We start from the raw sequence: 20837 nt of genomic DNA, 5'->3' as shown, positions 1-20837 counted from the left end.
TGGGCTGAAGTGGTATGCTGCCAAGTCGGTAGGATAGCTTTAAAGCACCAGACGGTGGGATAGTATAAGGTGGTGGGATAAATAGATGGCACGGGGTGGTGGGTTGATATTCGGTAGGATAGTTTACCTTGGAGGGTTACCAAGAAGGCAGGATTACCTGGTTATGCCTTTCGGTTGGTGGTTTAGCCTTATGGCACAGGGTCAACACTTGTCATATTGGCAGGATAACCATCTAACCAATCCCTTAAAAAAATTTAATTAAGGTATCTGGTTAGGTTACTGACATGTGTAAGTCAACAAGATAGAGGGCTATGGCACCGACCGGCGGGATAGCTGGCTTATTGTTAGATATCAATGCTCCACTCTCGTGTGACTACACGGGAACCAGCTAACTCTACTTGTAAGCCCCCCATATGAGGAGAAGGCATTTGAGTAGCTCAATTAGGACACTAGATGGGGGCCATGTGTGGCCTGATGGCTGGACAGCTTCAGATAGAGTTGGCACACTACCAACTAGGCTACATGCAAGTGCGGGAAGGCATCCCTTGACTAACCATACTGAGGGTAGATGGAGCATTTCCCGGGCAGCCCACTCTTGGGTTGTGGGGCCTATTTGGAGCCTCAGATGATCCCGGATGGCTCTGGGCCGAATGGAAACCGTAGGTAAGTTGCTCTGTTTTGCACACCGGTTCTATTGTATGGTCGGTGGCCTACCGACCCCCAGTCGACTATTTTGGGTGGATTGGATCGGTCACCCAATTGAGCCTAATCGACTACGATTGGTGGCTACATAAGAGCAAGCCCGTGAAGCCCATTTCATCACTGGCTACAGCAACCCTGATTCCTTAGCATCCAGCCTCCGTCTTCTACTGTTTCTAGCATGCCATCGAAGCTTCTTTCACAGGAGCACATGGTTGGGAGGCAGTGCCATCTATTGTATCAGTTCTACAGTAATCAAATTTTTGATTCTCCATACTATCTTGTTTTCTCTCTTGCGTATGAGATCCTGTTATCTGTTGAGCATAGACGTATTATTTTCTTACATGGTATCAGAGCTTGGACTCTAGCAAGAAGATTTGGTAGTGTGTTTCTATTTGCGAGCAGATTGTGAGAGATGGCCCAACCCGCAAGACTGCGAATCCCACCGTTCGGCAAAAGTGGAAAGTTGGACGGCTCTAACTATCCACTTTGGAAGTTCAAGATGAAGACCATCCTAAGTGCATACGAGCTTTGGGACACTTCTACTGGGGTAAACGTGAGGCCAGTTGCGAGACCGGGGATCCAGCCAATGCAAGACAATAGATAGTACCAACTGCGGATGAGATTCTCATGTGGACAAGAAGAAATGCAAATACGTTGTGTTCTATTGTTTGCAGTGTTAGTGATTCCGTCATGGCATTAATTCAACATGTCACCACAGCGGAGGATGGACGGTCTTGAAAAATCAGTATGATACCACGAATCAGACACAGATTTAGAATCTGGAGACTCAACTCGCGAATGAGAAGTTATCTGAGTCTGAAGCGGCAGAGAAGTTCATCACCAGGGTGAAGAATCTGCGCGATCAAATGACTGTGATTGGCATCACCATCACCAGTGAGAATCTAGCATGAAGGTGCATATGGATTCTCCCACCAAAGTGTGATGGTCTTGTTACGGTGCTGAATACGCAGAATAGAAATCCGCCCCTCAACTTTGAGGATTTCAGTGCGATGCTTTTGGAGGAGGAGATGTGTCAAAAGACGAGGACTGGAGAAGATTCGACTTTCTGGACCGGATCAAAGAAAGGTAAGGCTAAGGACTCTGGTAACCGATCTTCTTCTGATGACAAAAAGAGAAAGAAGAAGATCAAGTGCTTCTATTGCAACAAGGTTTGGTCATCTAAACCTTAGTTCTTTGAAGGAGATGCATAAAAGTGGAATGATTGCAGACCTACCAGAAATTTCAGGTCTACCTGATGTATGTGAAGCTTGCATGATGGGCAAGCAGCATCAGCAACCCTTTCCTAAAGAGGCCAGTAGGGCAAAGGCTCCTCTAGAGCTCGTTCACATGGACCTCTGCGAAAAGATGGAGATGGAAGCTTTGGGTGGTTCCTACTACTTTTCCCCCCTCCACCACCCCCCCTCCCATCTCCACCTCCACCCTTTCCCCTCTCCCTCCCTCTCCACCACCCCCTCCACCACTCCCTCACCCCCTTCACACCCCCCCCCTTACCTGCCATCCCCCCCCCTTCACACCCCCCCCCTTGATTCCATAACCCCCCCCCTCTCTCTCTCTCTCTCTCTCTCTCTCTCTCTACCACCCTTGTCGGCCCACCTTGCAACTGTACCCTCCTCCCCGCCCTCTACTCGCCTCACCTACCCTACGCCTGCACCCTCCTCCCCACTCGCCACTCGCCTCACCTGCCCCTCCACCATCCATCCCTCGCTACCCGATGTCTCCACCACCTCACCATCCCCCCTCCCCTCCACCCTCGCCTCCCCTCTACCCGCCCTTCCACCCACCGCTCCAGCTGCCACCCCCTCGTTGCCGCGCGAACCCCCTCCCCCAAACGAATTTTTTTAATCAATTAATTATTCAAAAAAAAACACCCTAACCTAACCCTCAATCTAACCCTAGGTTAGTTTAACTTAGGTTAGGTTAGTCTAACATAGTTAGGTTTAACCTAGGCTAGTTACTAATAGCTAGGTTAGTTTAATTAACCTTCAGTTAGTAACTAATTGAAATTAGTGAAAGTAGTTAGGTTAACCATCCAGTTATAGTAACTGAGAAGGATATAGGCTAGTTAATTTAACTAGAATTAACTTGGTTCAAACCCCTCAGTTGAACTTAAAGTCCATTCACACCAACCTTAAGACCAAGCCCCCTCCCCAAAGGCCAATTTTACCCCTACTTCAACACTTCGTATCGCGCCCGTTTGGGGCCCAAACTGGACCCCGTTTGATCCAAAATTTCACACTTGTATGCCCATTGCTCTTATGTCTTTTCTATTGTTACCTAAAAGAAAAGTCCCTTTGTGTCTTCAAGGAGGATCGAAAACACCATACTACGGGGCATTTTTCTAGCCCATTACACACCATTTTGGCATCCTTGGCACTCGCTCATTCGTGCTCCCGTGCGGGCCTCATTTCGGACAAATTCTCTCGTATCTTTACACCATGACCTCTGATTGACGATCTGTCTGCACTGGCACATTTCCCTACACACGTAGGACAATATTAGGCACAATATTAACACGACGGTCCCTACACAAACTAACACCACTCTAATCCTCCAAACAAAACTACATCAACACCTACACTTGTGACAGAGACACCCTTGGCAACTCTCGCCCAATCTGCATGCAGCTACGCTCTGGCCAATGCCTCCGACTCCAACGCTCACCAAATCTGCATACAACTCCACTGCAACCACCACCCCCAACAATTCTCTACCTCGAATCCCCCCCTGAAATTCAAGCAATCCCTTTAACTCCTCCACGCCACATGCATGGATGTCATCGCGACAATGATGGGGATATCGACCTCGATGCAGAGGCTGTCAATTTCTTTAATCGAAGAGATAATAACACTCAAGGCAAGCGCCCCTTGGAAAAACTAGAACTTCCCAAATATAATGGTAGGGGAGATCCATCCCGATTCCTTCAGCATTTTGATGCCGCATGCCGGGTGGAGATCCAAATCCCATGAAACCAAGGTGGCTTGGTTTCCCATGGCCTTAACTGATGAAGCATGTTAATGGTACCTATACCTTCTAGTGGAAGAGCGAGCCACATGGGACCTGCTTCAAACAAAATTTAAAAGACGCTTTCAAACGGAGAGGCTACAAGATGATCCCGCTCTCCAATTAAGCAAGATCGAACAAGGCCGTCGAGAAGATGTACGCATGTACCTAGGTAAGATGAAAATATTAATCGCCAAATGTGACCCACGCCCCAATGCAAAGTACCTCATGGCCTGGTTCATTGCAGGACTAAGAGAGAAAATGTGAAAGGATATGAAAAAGATTAGCAGAGCTATGAAACGTTCAGTGCCGCTCATGCGGTAGCCATTGACATCGAGGATGGCATGACCGACTCTGACAATCTGTTTGGGCAGACCTGGTCTGTCACAAACTGACTTGGTTGGCTGGTCCAACCAGCCCTATAAAAGGGCCTTTGGCAGCCCCTTTTGGGCTGCTGCCTTTGCCCCTTCCTGTGCCTATTGCAGGCTTGTTTGCAGCCCTTATGCCTGCCCATAGACCCCCGCCATGCAGCCGTACTGCAGCCGTACAGGTCCACGCCTTGTTCAGGACCTGCTGCAGGCAATAACCTTGCGCACAAGCCTGCCCAAAAAGATTGCCATGCTGCGCCTCCAATTGCAGGTCCATGGCCTGCCCATTGTCTTGACAGCTTTTCATGTGCTGCCCATGTGGCAGCCCCAATATTTCCAAGTCTACCTCCCCCATGCTCTCCTCATATGGGGGCTTATAGATGGGGAGTAGCAATCCTTTTTCATGTGGCTCTTCTTGCCACAATGGTAACACTCAATGTTCCGTGCCCTAGATTTGCTACGAGACTTCCCTCTTTCTTGGGACTTCCCCCTGAACTATGATCTGCTCCTTTGCACATTTAAGGTTGCATCCTGCTTGTTGCCATCCATAGACTTCTGTCTAATCCTCTCGGCCAAAAAGATACCCACAACATCATCAAACTTCAATACTCCACTAGGTGCAGAGTTACTAACAGCTGTATGGAAGGTATCCCATGAGGATGGCAATGAACTCTAGAGGAATATTGCCTTAGTCTCTACATCAACATTCATCTTCTGAGCTTGAAGTTGGCTGAAAATAATATTGAATTGATTCAAGTGAGAAGCAATGGAGACCCCTTCCTTCATCCGTAGCTCAAACAACCTGGTAAACTTTATTAGAGGAAGTTTCCTTCTCATAAGTGGCACATAATTTCTTCCAAACATCTTTCGTAGTTTGCTCATTTACTACTGTGAAATAAACTGACTCTACAAGATGAAGTCTAATAGTAGACTTTGCTTATGCATCCAACTCATTCCAATCATCCTCAGACATATCTTCAAGCTTAGCTCCAATCCCTGCCAAGGGTTTAATTTGCTTCTTTTGAATAAGCACATCCCTTATCTGTTCTTTCCACAAAGAAAAGTTTGTCCCATCAAAAATTTTAATGCTGAAAAACTTCTTTTCAGACATGGAAGGAATGCCACGATGCAAATGAAACAAAATCCCAAATGCTAGTACTTGCAAGAGAGAAATCACACCAAATACCAGGTGCACCTAAATGTGTATGCCAAAACAGAAGGTAATATCACCAAACCTCAAAGGCTCAAAGCATCAAAATGGATCTGACTCATGTACATATACTATGCATCCATATGAACATATTTGGCCCAAAAGAAAATGCCAACTGCAATGGCAAAACAATGGCAACCCCAATGCCAACAAGTGCCAAAATGCCTCAAGCATAAATGTTGTCCATGATCATATGCATCAACAAAATCTCATCCAAGTGATCATAGCACAACTTGTGCATCCACTGCAATATGTCAAAGCTGTCCCTCAACATAAAATAGCATCTGTGTGCTAAATGTCCATCAATAAAGCATCCCACAAGGCAATCTGGGCCTACTAGCGCATCCAACAAGGATCACAATGCATCCAAATGGTCTATAAAGCATCCAATGTAACCCAATGCAAACCACAAATGAGCACACACAGCTCAGACTACAACTAGAGTGATCTACATAAGGTATATCCAAGAAATAATGGCCCCATGGCAATGATCGCTAGTGAAAATAGAACCTGGGATGACTCAAAACATGGGAATCACTGTATAATTGGACTCAGCAAGACAATTTGCAAATATCTCTCTTCTACTAAGACTCCAAAGTCACAACCGATGAATGGAAAACGGGGAGTCAACCCTTGCAATTGACCTATAATCAAAAAATCAAAGGTTTGAACCTTTGAATGGATTTTTGACAGAGAAACAAACGATTCGGCACCTCACAGAGATGAAACTTCTCCAAATCTCCACAAAATCACTCAAGAGCTGATAGGTAGGGGTTTTTGGGCCTCCGGAATGCAATGGAACAAACAGTTTTGAAAACTGTGGTCCCAATCACTGGGTCCAACACACGGAACTAAAAACGTTTTGGCAAATAGACTTGTATGTAAATACCACCGGAGTGTGAATGATGAGCAACACAGAAGTTTTAGGACCTCCCGAGTCCACCAAAGCTAACATATCTACAAATGGTTGCTTCAAACTCAAGTTCCAACACACTAGCAAGATAATGTTGAAGCAGAGATAGTGAGTCAAAAATCTAACAAAATGATGCCAAATTCAAGAATGAAGATGTTTTTGAACTCCCAAAGTGCAATGGACACAAAAAAGGGCAATAGTTGCCTCTACAAGCCATTGTGGACTTTCAATAGTCAAAAGGAACATGGGAATCATCAAAAAACGTCTTTTTTGCTCCAAAACCATGCAGAGTACTTTCCAAATGTTTTTGCAAGGTCTCTACAACCAGGATGTAGGTAAAGTCACCCAACAGAGCTTCTTCTTCCCCCCACAGAGCTGTAGCAGTAGACTTCAGGCTCCAAGCTCAAACCTAGGCTCATCTAGAACACCTGAGCTCTGATACCAGTTGGGAGATCTCAACAACAAAAGCAGAACGAAAGAAGTTGAGAGAGAGGGAGAGATAGAAGAGAGAGCCACACAAGTTTTGGTGGGTGCAGAACACCCTAATATTTTATGTCACCCATATATATATGTGTTTGAGTATTGTACATAATCGGGGTTAAGGTACAGTGGCCTTAAACGCCCACATCATATGCGTGATAACTTCTTTTCTCGCTGAAAAAAAGTATTCCTTTTTTACACTAGCGAAGAGGGTACTTATTTCCATGAGAATCAACTAGGAAATCATGAAGAATGTTCTCTCTCTTACTTAAATGCAATAATATTTCCCATTTGTCTTGTTATTTACTTCTTTATCTATACTAGAATAACTTTATTCTAAATAACAACGAGAACTAGTTACTAGGTTACTCATTTCCATCACAATCAACTAGCAACTTATGATTGTTCTTCTTCTCCTATGTTAGATATCAATGCTCCACTCTCATGTGACTACGCGGGAACCAACTAACTCTACTTGTAAGCCCCCCATATGAGGAGAAGGCATTTGAGTAGCTCGGTTATCTGGTAGGTCCTAGTTTGGACACCAGATAGGGGCCATGTGTGGCCTGATGGCTGGATAGCTTCAGATAGAGTTGGCACACTGCCAACTAGGCTACATGCAAGTATGGGAAGGCATCCCATGACTGACTGCATTGAGGGTAGACGGAGCATTTCTCGGGGCAGCCCACTCTTGGGTTGCGGGGCCCGTTTGGAGCCCCAGATGATCTCGGATGGCTCTATCATGTGGTCGTTGGCCTATTTTGGGACCAACCTCCAGTCGACCGTTTTGGGCGGACTGGGTCAGTCACCCAATCGGGTCTAACCGACTACGACTGGTGGCTATATAAGAGCAAGCCGGTGAAGCCCATTATCATCACTGGCTACAGCAACCCTGATTCCTTAGCATCCAGCCTCCGTCCTCTACTGTTTCTAGCATGCCATCGAAGCTTCTCACACAGGAGCGCACGGCTAGGAGGTAGCGCCATCTATTGTATCAGTTTTACAGTAATCAAATTTTTGATTCTCCATACTATCTGCTTTTCTCTCTTGCATACCAGATCCTGTTATCTATTGAGCACAGACGTTGTATTGTTTTCTTACATGGTATCAGAGCTTGGGCTCTAGCAAGAAGATTTGGTAGTGTGTTTCTGTTTGCGAGCAGATTGTGAGAGATGGCCCAACCCGCAAGACTACAAATCCCACCATTCGGCGAAAGCGAAAAGTTGGACGGCACTAACTATCCACCCTGGAAGTTTAAGATGAAGACCATCCTAAGCGCATATGAGCTTTGAGATACTGCTACTAGGGTGGACGTGAAGTCAGTTGTGAGATCGGATCCAACCAAAGCAGGACAACAGATAGTACCAACTGTGGATCAGATTCTTGCGTGGACAAGAAGAAATACAGATGCGCTGTGTTCTATTGTCTGTAGTGTAAGTGATTCTGTCATGGCATTAATTCAACATGTCACCATAGCGGAGGAGGCATGGACGGTCTTGAAAATTTAGTACGAAACCACGAATCAAATACAGATTCTAATCTGGAGACTCAACTCGCGAACGAGAAACTGTCTGAGTCTGAAACGGTAGAGAAGTTCATCACCAGGGTGAAGAATGTGCACGATCAGATGACTGCGATTGGCATCACCATCACCAACGAGAATCTAGCACAAAGATGCATATGGATTCTCCTACCAAAGTACGACGGTCTTGTTACGGTGTTGAATACGCAGAACAAAAATCTGCCCCTCAACTTTGAGGATTTCAATGCGATGCTTCTGGAGGAGGAGATGCATCAAAAGATGAGGACTGGAGAAGATTCGGCTTTCTCGGCTGGATCAAAGAAAGGTAAGGGTAAGGACTCTGGAAACCCATCTTCTTCTGATGATAAAAAGAGAAAGAAGAAGATCAAGTGCTTCTATTGCAACAAGGCATGGCACAAGCAGAATGAGTGCCAGAAGAAGATTGCAGATGAGTAAAGAAAGAGTCTAGCAATAGTGCGCAGGCAATACCAGTAGAGCTATTTGTAGCAATTGAGGAGATTTGCACGGAGGCAGTTCATGTACCTGCGGATGAACCTTGGATTATTGATAGTGGTGCATCGTGCCACATGACCAATCAGAAGGATTGGTATACCTCTCTACATCCGGTAGGGAATGACATCCTGGTAGCAGTTGGGAATGATGCAAAATGTCCAGCAAAAGAAAAAGGTACAATTGCTCTCAAGTCAGATGGAGTTGTAAAACAGTTGTCCGATGTTCTTTATGTGCCAGATATCAAGAGGAACTTGTTGTCCGTTTCTGTGATCACGGATCGGGACCTCAAAGTTCACTTCGATAAGAATGGCGCACATATTTTGGATCTTCAAGGGAAGGTCATTGGTAAAGGTACACGACGTAACAACATCTACGAACTCTCACTTTCAGTGCTCGAGCCGATGTGAGCAACACTAAGCTATGGCATGAGAGGTTTGGTCATCTAAACCTTAGTTCTTTAAAGGAGATGCATAAAAGTGGAATGATTGCAAACCTACCAAAAATTACAGATCTGCCCGATGTATGTGAAGCTTGCATGATGGGTAAGCAGCATCAGCAGCCCTTTCTTAAAGAGGCCAGCAGGGCAAATGCTCCTCTAGAGCTCGTTCACACGGACCTCTGTGGAAAGATGGAGACGGAAGCTTTGGGTGGTTCCTACTACTTCATGATGCTGATCGACGACTACAGTAGAAGGATATGGATATACTTCCTGAAGACTAAAGATGAGGCTTTTAGTAAGTTCAAAGAATGGCATGTAATGGTCGAGAAAGAAATGGGGAGGAAGGTGAAGAAGTTGAGATTAGACAAAGGTGGTGAGTTCGCATCAAGTGAATTCGAAAGTTACTGCAAAAGTCATGGGATCAAGAGGCATAAACCCCTGCCACATACATCATAGCAAAATGGAGTAGTAGAGCGCAAGATGCGCGTCATCTATGAAATGGGTAGGAGTATGATGAAAGGGAAAGATTTGCCAAAGACTTTCTGAGCTGAAGCATATAACACGGCAATTTACACAAAGGCTATGAATGGGATGACTCCACTGCAGGCCTTTTCTGGTAAGAAACCTTCAGCTGCACATTTCAGAGTTTTTGGATGTGACTATTTTGTGCATGTCCCTGATGCTAACAGGACTAAATGGGAACCGAAGAGCCGGAAGTGTATTTTCTTGGGCTACAGTGAAGAGGCGAAGGGTTACCATCTCTATAATCCTGTTACCAAGAAGGTAATAGTAAGTCGCGATGTGGTCTTTTCAGAACAGCCACATCGATTGTAGGAGAATGCTTCCTTCCCAGACAACCAGGACCAGGATATCCATCCAGTACAACCACCAACAGCAGACCGAACTCCCCCAATGGTGCTTGGGAGGATTCAAGATAAAGAAGAGGAAGAAGAGCCTGTAGAACCACAACGACAACGGCCATTCCCAAAGTGGATAGAGCAGCTTTTGGAGGCAGAGAACCTCCAGCCATTGAGGAGGAATCATCTGAACACCGCCGGTCCAAGAGATTAGAGGAGCAAAGAAGGGTGCAGGAACACTTGGTCAACTACGCTTTGATGACAGAGGTGATCCGTGCTAAAGAACCCAAGTGTCTTGAAGAGGCACAGGGTGATGATAGGTGGATGGAGGCTATGCAGTCGGGAGTATGGCTCCATAATGAAGAACAACACTTGGGACCTTGTGGATCGAGCACCAAAATGCAAGGTCATCGGCACCAAGTGGGTGTACAAGACCACGGCATGTTGGATAAGTACAAGGCTCAGCTCATGGCAAAAGGATTCGCACAGGTACATGGTTTTGATTATCAGGATACTTTTACTCCCACAAATCTAACTAACCACAATTCACAGTGTTTCAGATGGATGTAAAATCTGCCTTTCTGAATGGAGACCTTAAGGAGGAGGGTTTCAGATGGATGTAAAATCTGCCTTTCTGAATGGAGATCTCAAGGAGGAGGTATACATGGAATAACTGTGGGGGTTAAAGGTCACTGTGCCTTTACCCCGGTTATGTACAATACTCAAACACATATATAAATGAATGAAAAAAAAGATTAGGGTGGTTTTGCACCCACCAAAACTTGTGGCTCTCTATCTCTCTCTCTCTCCTTCTTCCGTTCTTGCTTCTGTCGAGAGCACTCTCAACTGGTATCAGAGCCCGGGTGATCTAGCTGAGCGTGCGTGAATGCCTGGAAGCTCAGCAGCTCTGTGGGAGGAAGGAGAAACTCTGTGGGAAGCTTTGTGGGTGACTTTACTTGCATCCGAGTGTGCAGAGACCTTGGAGGAACCTTTGGAAAAGTCACTAAATTGGTTTTGCGAAGTGGTTTTGAGAGCCTATTAAGTGTTTTCAAAGAAAAAGTCATTTTTTAAGCTTTTCCCTGTTCCGTTCGATGACAAAGACTCCGTATTGACTTGTAGAAGCAACTATTGCTTGCTTTTGGTGTCCACTTCACTTCAGGAGCTTGGAAACACCTTCATTCTTGAATCTGGGATCATTTCAGTGGATTTCTGACTCACTGTGTCAGTTTCTGCGTTTTTTGCCCGAGTGTTGGAACTCAAGTTTGGAGCAACCATTTGCAGATCTGTCAGTTCCGGTGGACTCAGGAGGTCCTAAAACTTCTATGTTGCTCATCATTCATACTCCAGTGGTGTTTACAAATAGCTCTGTTTCCAAAAACGTTTTTCAGTCCATGTGTTGGACCCAGTGATTGAGACCACAGTTTCCAAAACCGTGTGTCCCATTGCGTTTCGGACGCCCAAAAACCCCTACCTATCAGTTCTTGTGCGATTCGGTGGAGGATTTTCAAAGTTATAGATCTCTGTGTATTCGATTTCGTCTCTCTATTATGCATTTTTCATTCTAAGGTTTTGAAACCTTAGATTTATGCCACATGGCAGTGGATAAGTGTTGACTCCCATTTCTCACTCATCGGTTGGGATTTTGGAGTTTTGGCAAAAGAGAGATATTTGCAGATTTTCTTGTTGATTCCGATTATGCAATGGCGCCCATGTTTTGAGGCATCTCAGGTTCTATTTTCAATAGCGGTCATTACCGTGGGACTATGATTTCTTGAGCATACCTTATGCAGATCACTCTGGTTGCAGTTTGAGCAGTGTGTGCTCATTCGTGGTGTGCATTGGGTTGCAGTGGATGATTTATAGGCCATTTAGATGCATTACGGTCCTTATTGGATGCGTTGATAGGCCCAAATTGCCTTGTGGGATGCTATTTTTTATGGACGCTTTGCACATGGATGCTATTTTATGCTGAGGGACAGCTTTGACACATTGCAAGTGATGCACTGATAGTGCTATGCTCTCTTGGATGAGATATTATTGATGCATATGCCAGTGGACGGTGTTTATGCTTGAGTCATTTGGCACTTATTGGCATTTTCTTTTGGGCCAGATTTGATCATATGGATGCATAGTATATGCGAGGTATATGCACATGAGTCAGATGCATCTTTTGATGCTTTGAGCTTTGAGTTTTGGTGATATTTCACTCTATTGTGGCATACACATTTGGGTGCACCTGGTATTTGGTGTGATTCTCTCTTGTAGGCACTAGCATTTGGGATTTTTTTTCATTTGCATCATGGCATCCTCTTCCATGTCTGAAAAGGAGTTTTTCAGCATTAAAAAGTTTGATGGGACAAACTTTTCTTTTTGGAAAGAACAAATAAGGGATGTGCTTATTCAAAAGAAGCAGATTAAACCCTTGGTAGGGATTGAAGCTAAGCCTGCAAATATGTCTGAGGATGATTGGAATGAGTTGGATGCATTAGCAAAGTCTACTATTAGACTTCATCTTGCAGAGTCAGTTTATTTCACAGTAGTAAATGAGCAGACTACGGAAGATTTGTGGAAGAAACTATGTGCTACTTATGAGAAGGAAACTGCCTCTAATAAAGTTTACCTCATGAAGAGGTTATTTGAGCTACAGATGAAGGAAGGGGTCTCCATTGCTTCTCACTTGAATGAATTCAATATTATTTTCAGCCAGCTTCAGGCTCAGAAAATGAATTTTGATGCGGAGACTAAGGCAATATTTCTCTTATGTTCATTGCCATCCTCATGGGATACCTTCCGTATAGCTGTCAGTAACTCTGCACCTGGTGGAGTACTGAAATTTGATGATGTTGTGGGTAGCTTGTTGGCCGAGGAGATTAGACGGAAGTCTATGGATGGCAACAAGCAGGATGCAGCCTTAAATGTGCAAAGGGGCAGATCACAGTTCAGGGGGAAGTCCCAAGAAAGAGGGAAGTCTTGTAGCAAATCCAAGGCACGGAACATTGAGTGTTACCATTGTGGCAAGAAGGGCCATATGAAAAAGGATTGCTACAAGCTGAAAAGAGAGCAAAAGGATAAGAAAAAGAATGCAAATTGGGGTGCAAATCAAAAGGAAGAGAGTCCAAGGGAGGACAAAGGAAAAGTGAAGATCGAGGAGATCAATGCAGTCACACATGATAGTGATAATGACGTTCTCTTCATGTCTAGTTTATCTGCAGAGTTGCTTACCACTTCAGATGATGCATATTCTCAGGATTGAATTTTGGATTCTGGTGCTTCATTCCATGTTACTCCCCATAGGGAATGGTTCTCCACTTATGACAGTGGAAAGACAGGTTGTGTGCATCTTGGAAATGACTATGCATGTGATATAGTGGGAGCAGGTGACATAAAGTTTTCTTTTGCAAATGGGTCTGCATTTGTTTTGAAACATGTGAGACATGTGCCTAAGCTGACCAAGAGTGTTATTTCAGTGGGTCAGCTAGATGATGTTGGTTTTCACACCACTTTTGGCTTTCAGAGTTGGAAATTTCAGAAGGGCTCTATGCTTTTGGCCAGGGGTGCCAAGTGTGGGACTTTGTATCCCTTACATGTATCAGGGGTATTTGATCATGTTGTTGCAATAACCAAGTAGCCAAGCACTTCTTTGTGGCATTGCAGGTTGGGGCACATGAGCCAAAATGGAATGAAACTCTTATGCCGTTTGGGTTATGTACCGCATTTGAGTTTCTCTGATTTTGAATTTTGTGAGGACTGTCTCTATGGGAAGCAGACTAAATCAGCCCATAAAAGAAGGGAAAAGAAAGAGTTTGAAAAGCTTGATTTGGTGCATTCAGACGTATGTGGTCCCATGCCTACATGGTCATTAGGCGGGGCTGAATACTATGTGACATTCATTGATGATGCAACTAGGAAAGTGTGGGCTTATGCTATAGCTCAGAAGAGTGATGTGTTCCAGGTATTTCAGAAATGGCTGGCCTTGGTTGAGAATCAGTCAGGTAGAACGGTTAAATGCCTACGGACTGACAATGGTGGAGAGTATCTATCTCATGACTTTCAGCATTTCTGTGATACACGTGGGATTAAGAGGGAGCTCACATCCCCTCATACTCCATAGCAAAATCCAGTTGCAGAAAAGATGAATCGTACCATTCAAGAAAGGTTGCAATGCATGCTTTCCGATGCAAGTCTTTCTTGTGGTTTTTGGATTGAGGCAATGAAGACTGCAGTACATGTGATCAATAGATCACCTAGTAAGAGTTTGGATGGTGGTATTCCTGAAAAGGCATGGAGTGGCAAGAAGCCCTCTTACTCTCATTTGCGTATATTTGGGTGTGAGGCTTATGCACATGTGCCAAAAGAGCTTCGAAAGAAGCTAGATCCTAAGTCTAGGAAATGCATCTTTCTGGGTTATGGTGAAAGTGGAGAGATGGGCTATCGTCTCTGGGATCCAGAAGCAAAGAAGATCATACGCAGCCATGATGTGGTCTTCAATGAGAAGAAGATGCATAAGGCACCCATGAGGGATGTGGAAATGAGGAGAATCACTTTCCAGGATGTGAATCCACCTGCATATGTTGATAGACAGCAAGCTGTCCATGCACCAAATGTGCAAGAAATGGTACCACCAAGTACTCCCACAGGTATACAGTCAAGGGTAGATGATGGATCATCTATTGGTGGAAATGATGAGCCAAATGTGACTGATATGCAAATGGGACAGCAAGTTAAAATGTCCTTGAGAAGATCATCTAGAGTGTCTAGACCGCCTGATAGGTTTGTTCCAGGGGTAGACTATGTGATGCTTACTGATTGCAGGGAGCCTTCTTGCTACAAAGAGGCTATGATGCACGAGGATCAATGCAAGTGGGAGTATGCTATGCAATCAGAGATGAGTTCACTTATGAAGAATAAGACTTGGGACTTGGTTTCTTTGCCACATGGAAAGAAAGCATTGCCATGTAAATGGGTCTACAAAATGAAGGTCACAGGTGATGATGTGCCTAGGTACAAGGCATGTTTGGTTGCTAAAGGGTTCAAGCAAGAGAAGGGTGTGGACTTTGATGAAATATTCTCTCCGGTTGTGAAGATGACCACACTTAGATGCATGCTTGGACTAGTGGCAGTAGAGGATATGGAGCTTATGCAGATGGATGTCAAGACAGCTTTCTTGCATGGGGATTTGCATGAGGAAATTTACATGGTGCAGCCGGAAGGCTTTGAAGAAAAGGGCAAAGAGCATTTAGTTTGCAAGCTGAAGAAGAGTCTCTATGGTCTTAAGCAAGCACCTAGAGAATGGTATCAGAAGTTTGATGCTTTCATTCGGTCCCAGGGTTTTAGAAGGAGTGAAATTGATCACTGCCTCTACACTAAAAGGGCTAAGGATAATAGCCTGATAATCTTGGCACTATATGTGGATGATATGCTATTGGCTAGCAAGAATACTTATGAGCTAGATGCATTAAAGGCCAAGTTGCATGAGGCCTTTGATATGAAGGATTTGGGACTTGCAGGTCATATTCTTGGTATGCGCATCGCACGTGATCAGAGTAGGAAACTCCTTTGGCTTTCACAAAAAGAGTATGTTACAAAAGTATCACAGCGTTTCAATATGGAGGGGGGGAAGGCAGTGAGTACTCCATTGCCTCCATATGTGAAACTGAGTCATACAGATAGTCCCAAATCAGATGAGGAAAGGGCCATGATGGCCAAGGTTCCTTATGCATCAGCAGTTGGGAGTCTTATGTATGCTATGATAGCTACTAGACCAGACATTGCATTTGTAGTGGGAGTTGTTAGCCGGTATATGGCTAATCCAGGAAAGAGGCATTGGGAGGCAGTTAAGTGCATCATGAGGTACATGAAGGGTACCAAGGAGATGTGCATCTGCTTTGGTAAAGGAGACATGCGTGTACTTGGGTACACAGATTCAAACTATGCGGGGCATGTGGATAGTAGGAGATCCACTTCTGGTTATGTGTTCACCTTTGCAGGTGGTGCAGTGTCATGGATGTCTCACCAACAGAAGTGTGTTGCTTTGTCTACCACAGAGGCTGAGTATGTTGCAGCCACAGAGGGTTGCAAGGAGGCTATATGGCTTGATCGGCTAGTGGGAGACTTGGGGATTCATACAGGTGTACCGACATTGCATAGTGATTCCATGAGTGCTATTCAGCTAGTACGGAATCTGATCTTTCATGCAAAGACCAAACACATTGAGGTCACGTACCATTTCATCAGGGAGGTAATTGAGGACAAGCGCATAGAGCTTGTCAAGGTTCATACAAATGATAACCCTACAAATATGCTGACGAAGAGTCTACCCAGTCAGTGGTTTGAGTATTGTCGTGTATTGATGGGCATTGGATAGTATGCTCATTGGTTGTTCTCCCTTAAAGGCACATTGTCCTTTAAGTGGGAGGTTGTGGGGGTTAAAGGTCACTGTGCCTTTACCTCGGTTATGTACAATACTCAAACACATATATAAATGAATGAAAAAGAAGATTAGGGTGGTTCTGCACCTACCAAAACTTGTGGCTCTCTGTCTCTCTCTCTCTCCTTCTTCCGTTCTTGCTTCCATTGAGAGCACTCTCAACAACCACTAGGTTTTGTGATCCCCAGTTCAGAAGGTAAAGTCTGTAAACTGAAGGAGGCACTTTACAAGCTGAAACAGGCCCCACGGGCATAGTACCACTGGATTGATGCCTACTTTCTGCAAAACAGGTTCAAGAGGAGTCCATCTGATGCAAATTTGTATATTTATAGAGAAGGAGGCAAGTGCATGATCATGGTCCTTTATGTGGATGACCTTGTCATAATAGGGAACCATGAAGAAAAGATCACGCAGACAAAGCACTTGCTAGAAAGAGAGTTTGAAATGATAGACCTCGGACTGATGCATTTCTATTTGGGGATTGAAGTTTGGCAAGAGCCAAAACAGATCATCTCACAGCTGAAGTATGATGGAGAGATACTGAAGGCATTTGGCATGGCTGAGTGCAAGATAGTTGGCACCCCTATGGAGGTTGATGTGAAGCTCTCAAATGAGGATTCGTCACCACTGGTGGACGAAGCGAAGTACAGAAGGCTTATGGGCAATTTGATTTACTTGTGTAACAACGGCTGGACATCAATTTTGCGACTGGTGTACTAAGCATGTTTTCCAATAAGCCCCGAGAGAACCATTGGAGGGCAGGGATGCAGATGCTGAAATACATCAAAGGCACACTTGATTATGGCATCACCTATACCAAGGGCAACATCTCGACTGGATTCTGTGACTCGGATTGGGCAGAAGACGTGGACAGCAGGAGATCAGTGACAGGTTACTGTTTCTCACTTGGATCTGGAGTTGTGTCATGGGTCAGCAAGAAGCAACCTACAATTTCTCTTTCTTCTACCGAGGCTGAGTACAAATCAGCATGTTTTGCTTCTTGTGAGGCAGTGTGGTTAAGGAGGATTTTAGGGGACATGGGTGCAGTGCAAAACAAGCCTACGCAGCTATCATGTGACAATCAGAGTTGCATGGCAATTACCAACAACCCGGTGTACCACGCTCGCACAAAACACATTGAGATTCAATATCACTTTGTACACGAGCTCATCATGGATGGAGAGGTCAACTTGGTGTACTATCCAACTACAGAGAATGTTGCGGACATCTTCACGAAGGCTCTTGGAAGAGACTTGCTGGAGAGGCATCTTCATCGACTTGGCATTGGGCCAAAAAAGTAGTTCACTTACGGGTGGACATTGAGGGGGTTGTTAGATATCAATGCTCCACTCTCGTGTAACTACGTGCAAACCAGCTAACTCTACTTATAAGCCCCCCATATGAGGAGAAGGCATTTGAGTAGCTCGGTTATCCGATAGGTCCTGGTTTGGACACCAAATGGGGGCCATGTGTGGCCTGATGGCTGGACGGCTTTAGATAGAGTTGGCACACTGCCAACTAGGCTACATGCAAGTGTGGGAAGGCATCCCATGACTAACCGCACTGAGGGTAGATGGAGCATTTCTCGGGGCAGTCCACTCTCGAGTTACGGGGCCCGTTTGGAGCCCCAGATGATCCCGGATGTCTCTGGGCCGAATGGATACTATAGCTTAGTTGCTCTATTCTGTGCTACGATTCTATCGTGTGGTCAGTGGCCTATTTCAAGACCGGACCTCCAGTTGGCCGTTTTGGGCGGACTGGGTCGGTCACCCAATTGGGTTTAACTGACTACGACCGGTGGCTATATAAGAGCAAGCCCGTGAAGCCCATTATCATTAGTGGCTACATCAACCTTGATTCCTTAGCACCCAACCTCCGTCCTCTACTATTTCCAGCATGCCATCGAAGCTTCTCACACAGGAGTGCACGGCTGGGAGGCAGCGCCATCTATTGTATCAATTTCATAGTAATCAAATTTTTGATTCTCCATACTATCTACTTTTCTCTCTTGCATATGAGATCCTGTTATCTATTGAGCATAGATGTTGTATTGTTTTCTAACACTAATCAAGTCCAATAAGCCATTTTCCTTTCCCTTTACTTCTTTATTTTTGTTATAATAACTCATTGGTTCCAAAGTAGAATTACTCTTAGATGTGAATCCCATTTCTTTGATTCTAATATGATTGTTTCTTCAAAAAAAATTTGACTTGCAATGAATTTTGGTCCTTTGCATAAAGCTTGATAATACTTTAGAAGATATTTTGAAATTTATTCTAGATGTGGATATACAAGAATTTTTGTTAGCACATAACAAGTGTTGGACTCTAAAATCTTCCCATGTGTTTTCAAACAATGATTCTTTCCTAAAGTCTAAAAATGCTACTTGGTTTGTGTTTGATATTGTTGGTTAGTGGTAGTCCCATGTTAATTGGTTAGAATTGGAATCTCACCTATCCATCATTCCCAATGATTTATGAAATATGTCTTAAGATTCTTCTTATTTATGGGTTATTAAAGCATAGTATTGGCTCTTATGGAGGAAATGTAATTCAAAATTCCATTTTTGAAATATGAGAGAAATTTAAATATAACAGTATGGGAGAAGAAAATATTATGGATTCTAGAAACATGATGATAGTAACTTGAAGAGAAATCACAAGCTCCTATGGTTGTAGGCACAAAATGAGTAATTGACAAAGAAATAGCAAGATCTTGACCCAGAACTCAAAAAGAGATTGCGTCAAAATATTATCTTGTGGGGAGGACACATTTTGGGAAGAAATAATATTTCAAATAACTCAAACTATGGCAAGATACTTCCACAAAATAATGAAATAAAAGAGTTAAAGAATGACTTTTGAACATGAAGACTAGGTCTAAAATTAGAATCAAAATAGAATTATGAGAGAATTCCCATGTCTAGAATCATTCTCCATCACTAGTTTGGAGCCTTCCCTAGGAAAGAAAATTTTTCAAAATGTAGAGGAGATTGTAATAGATGAAAATGGTCCTTACCTCATCAGATGAGGTCAAAAGATGAGCTTGAGAGAGGTTGATGATCTTGTAGATAGGGATTTGAAATAGTTTCTCAAGACAAACTTCAAATTTTGATCTTGTTCAAGAGCTTGAAGATTATTTTTCTTAGAGGTAATTTGACAAAGTGGGAAATGAGAAAGTGATACCTTTCAATGAAAGGTCCAACCAAACTTAGGTAAGTGAAGGGTCTATGATGGACCTTGCTATTTGGTTTGATTTCAAGAAGTATGCAAAAAAAGTATTTAACTATAGTTGTCCTTAAAATAAAATAGAAATGATAAATGATTGAAGAATATCAAAACAAGATTTTAGAACTTCTAAAATATGCCTCAGAATTGGATGAAGCATCTTTGACAAGTAACTTTGTGAGGGCTTGAATACATAAATCTTGTTTTTAGTGAAATCTAGTTCACCTTCAAAAAACTTGGATGCAGCTTGAAAAGCTAAAAATTATGAGTAGATTTTTAGTGTATAAATCAAAAAATGAAAGCTCAAAGATTCAAAGGGAATAAATTCTTGAGATTTGTGGATATGAGGGGATAAGGTGATATTGCTACAATTACATGGGTAGCAAACAAAATAATTCTATCACAAATAGGGTCATAAATCATCCTCAAAATCAATAAAATATCCATTTTCACGTGATTCATGAAGAGTAAAAAAAGGGATATGGTAAAAAGATTAGGACAAAATAAAGTCAATTGGCAAACCTTGGATCTAGATTTCTTAGAAAGGTTGAAGAGGGTGGGACTTGGCTATTAATGCACGAAGGAATATAATAGGATGTTCAAGTGTACCAACAAGCTGATACATCCCAAAAATGAGATGAAGGTGGCAACAATCAAAGATCATATGGAAGACATGTCCCAATGTTTGTATATGGAAATCGTTTTGCTACTGCTATAGAATTTAGGCTAGCCCATACTCAAGCTTTCGTTATTTATTAGATTGAAGGGGGGGAAATCCAAGGAAAGGATTCTGAATGTTTTATTGAGTCAAGAATTAGCCTTTGTTTCCCATCCTTTTGAGTAGTTGAAGATTTCAAAGTGCATCTTGTAGAGATAGCTAGTGGCAAGAGCAATTTTATGAGGGGTTATAGATCCCAAGTGAAAATAATTTTAAACTTTAGAAAAATGATGTGTGCATTGGTAGAGAGAGAGTTAAGGATGCTTCACACCAGTTCTTCAAAGAAATCTAGTCATCCTCATTATCCACAGATATCTATTCACACCCATACACATGGCTATGCATCTACAATCTCCCTCTCAAGCTTAGCATGAGCTTGTACATCACATAAACCCAAAAAAAGACAAAACTTATCTTTACCCAAAGACTTGGCAAAGATA

This window comes from Dipteris shenzhenensis, chromosome 11 (genome assembly GCF_047967505.1).
Source record: "Dipteris shenzhenensis isolate YYH24624 ecotype China chromosome 11, Dip_SZ_1.0, whole genome shotgun sequence".
Taxonomy (NCBI): domain Eukaryota; kingdom Viridiplantae; phylum Streptophyta; class Polypodiopsida; order Gleicheniales; family Dipteridaceae; genus Dipteris; species Dipteris shenzhenensis.
The sequence above is the reverse complement of the archived record's forward strand: the minus strand, read 5'-3'. Positions refer to the sequence as shown.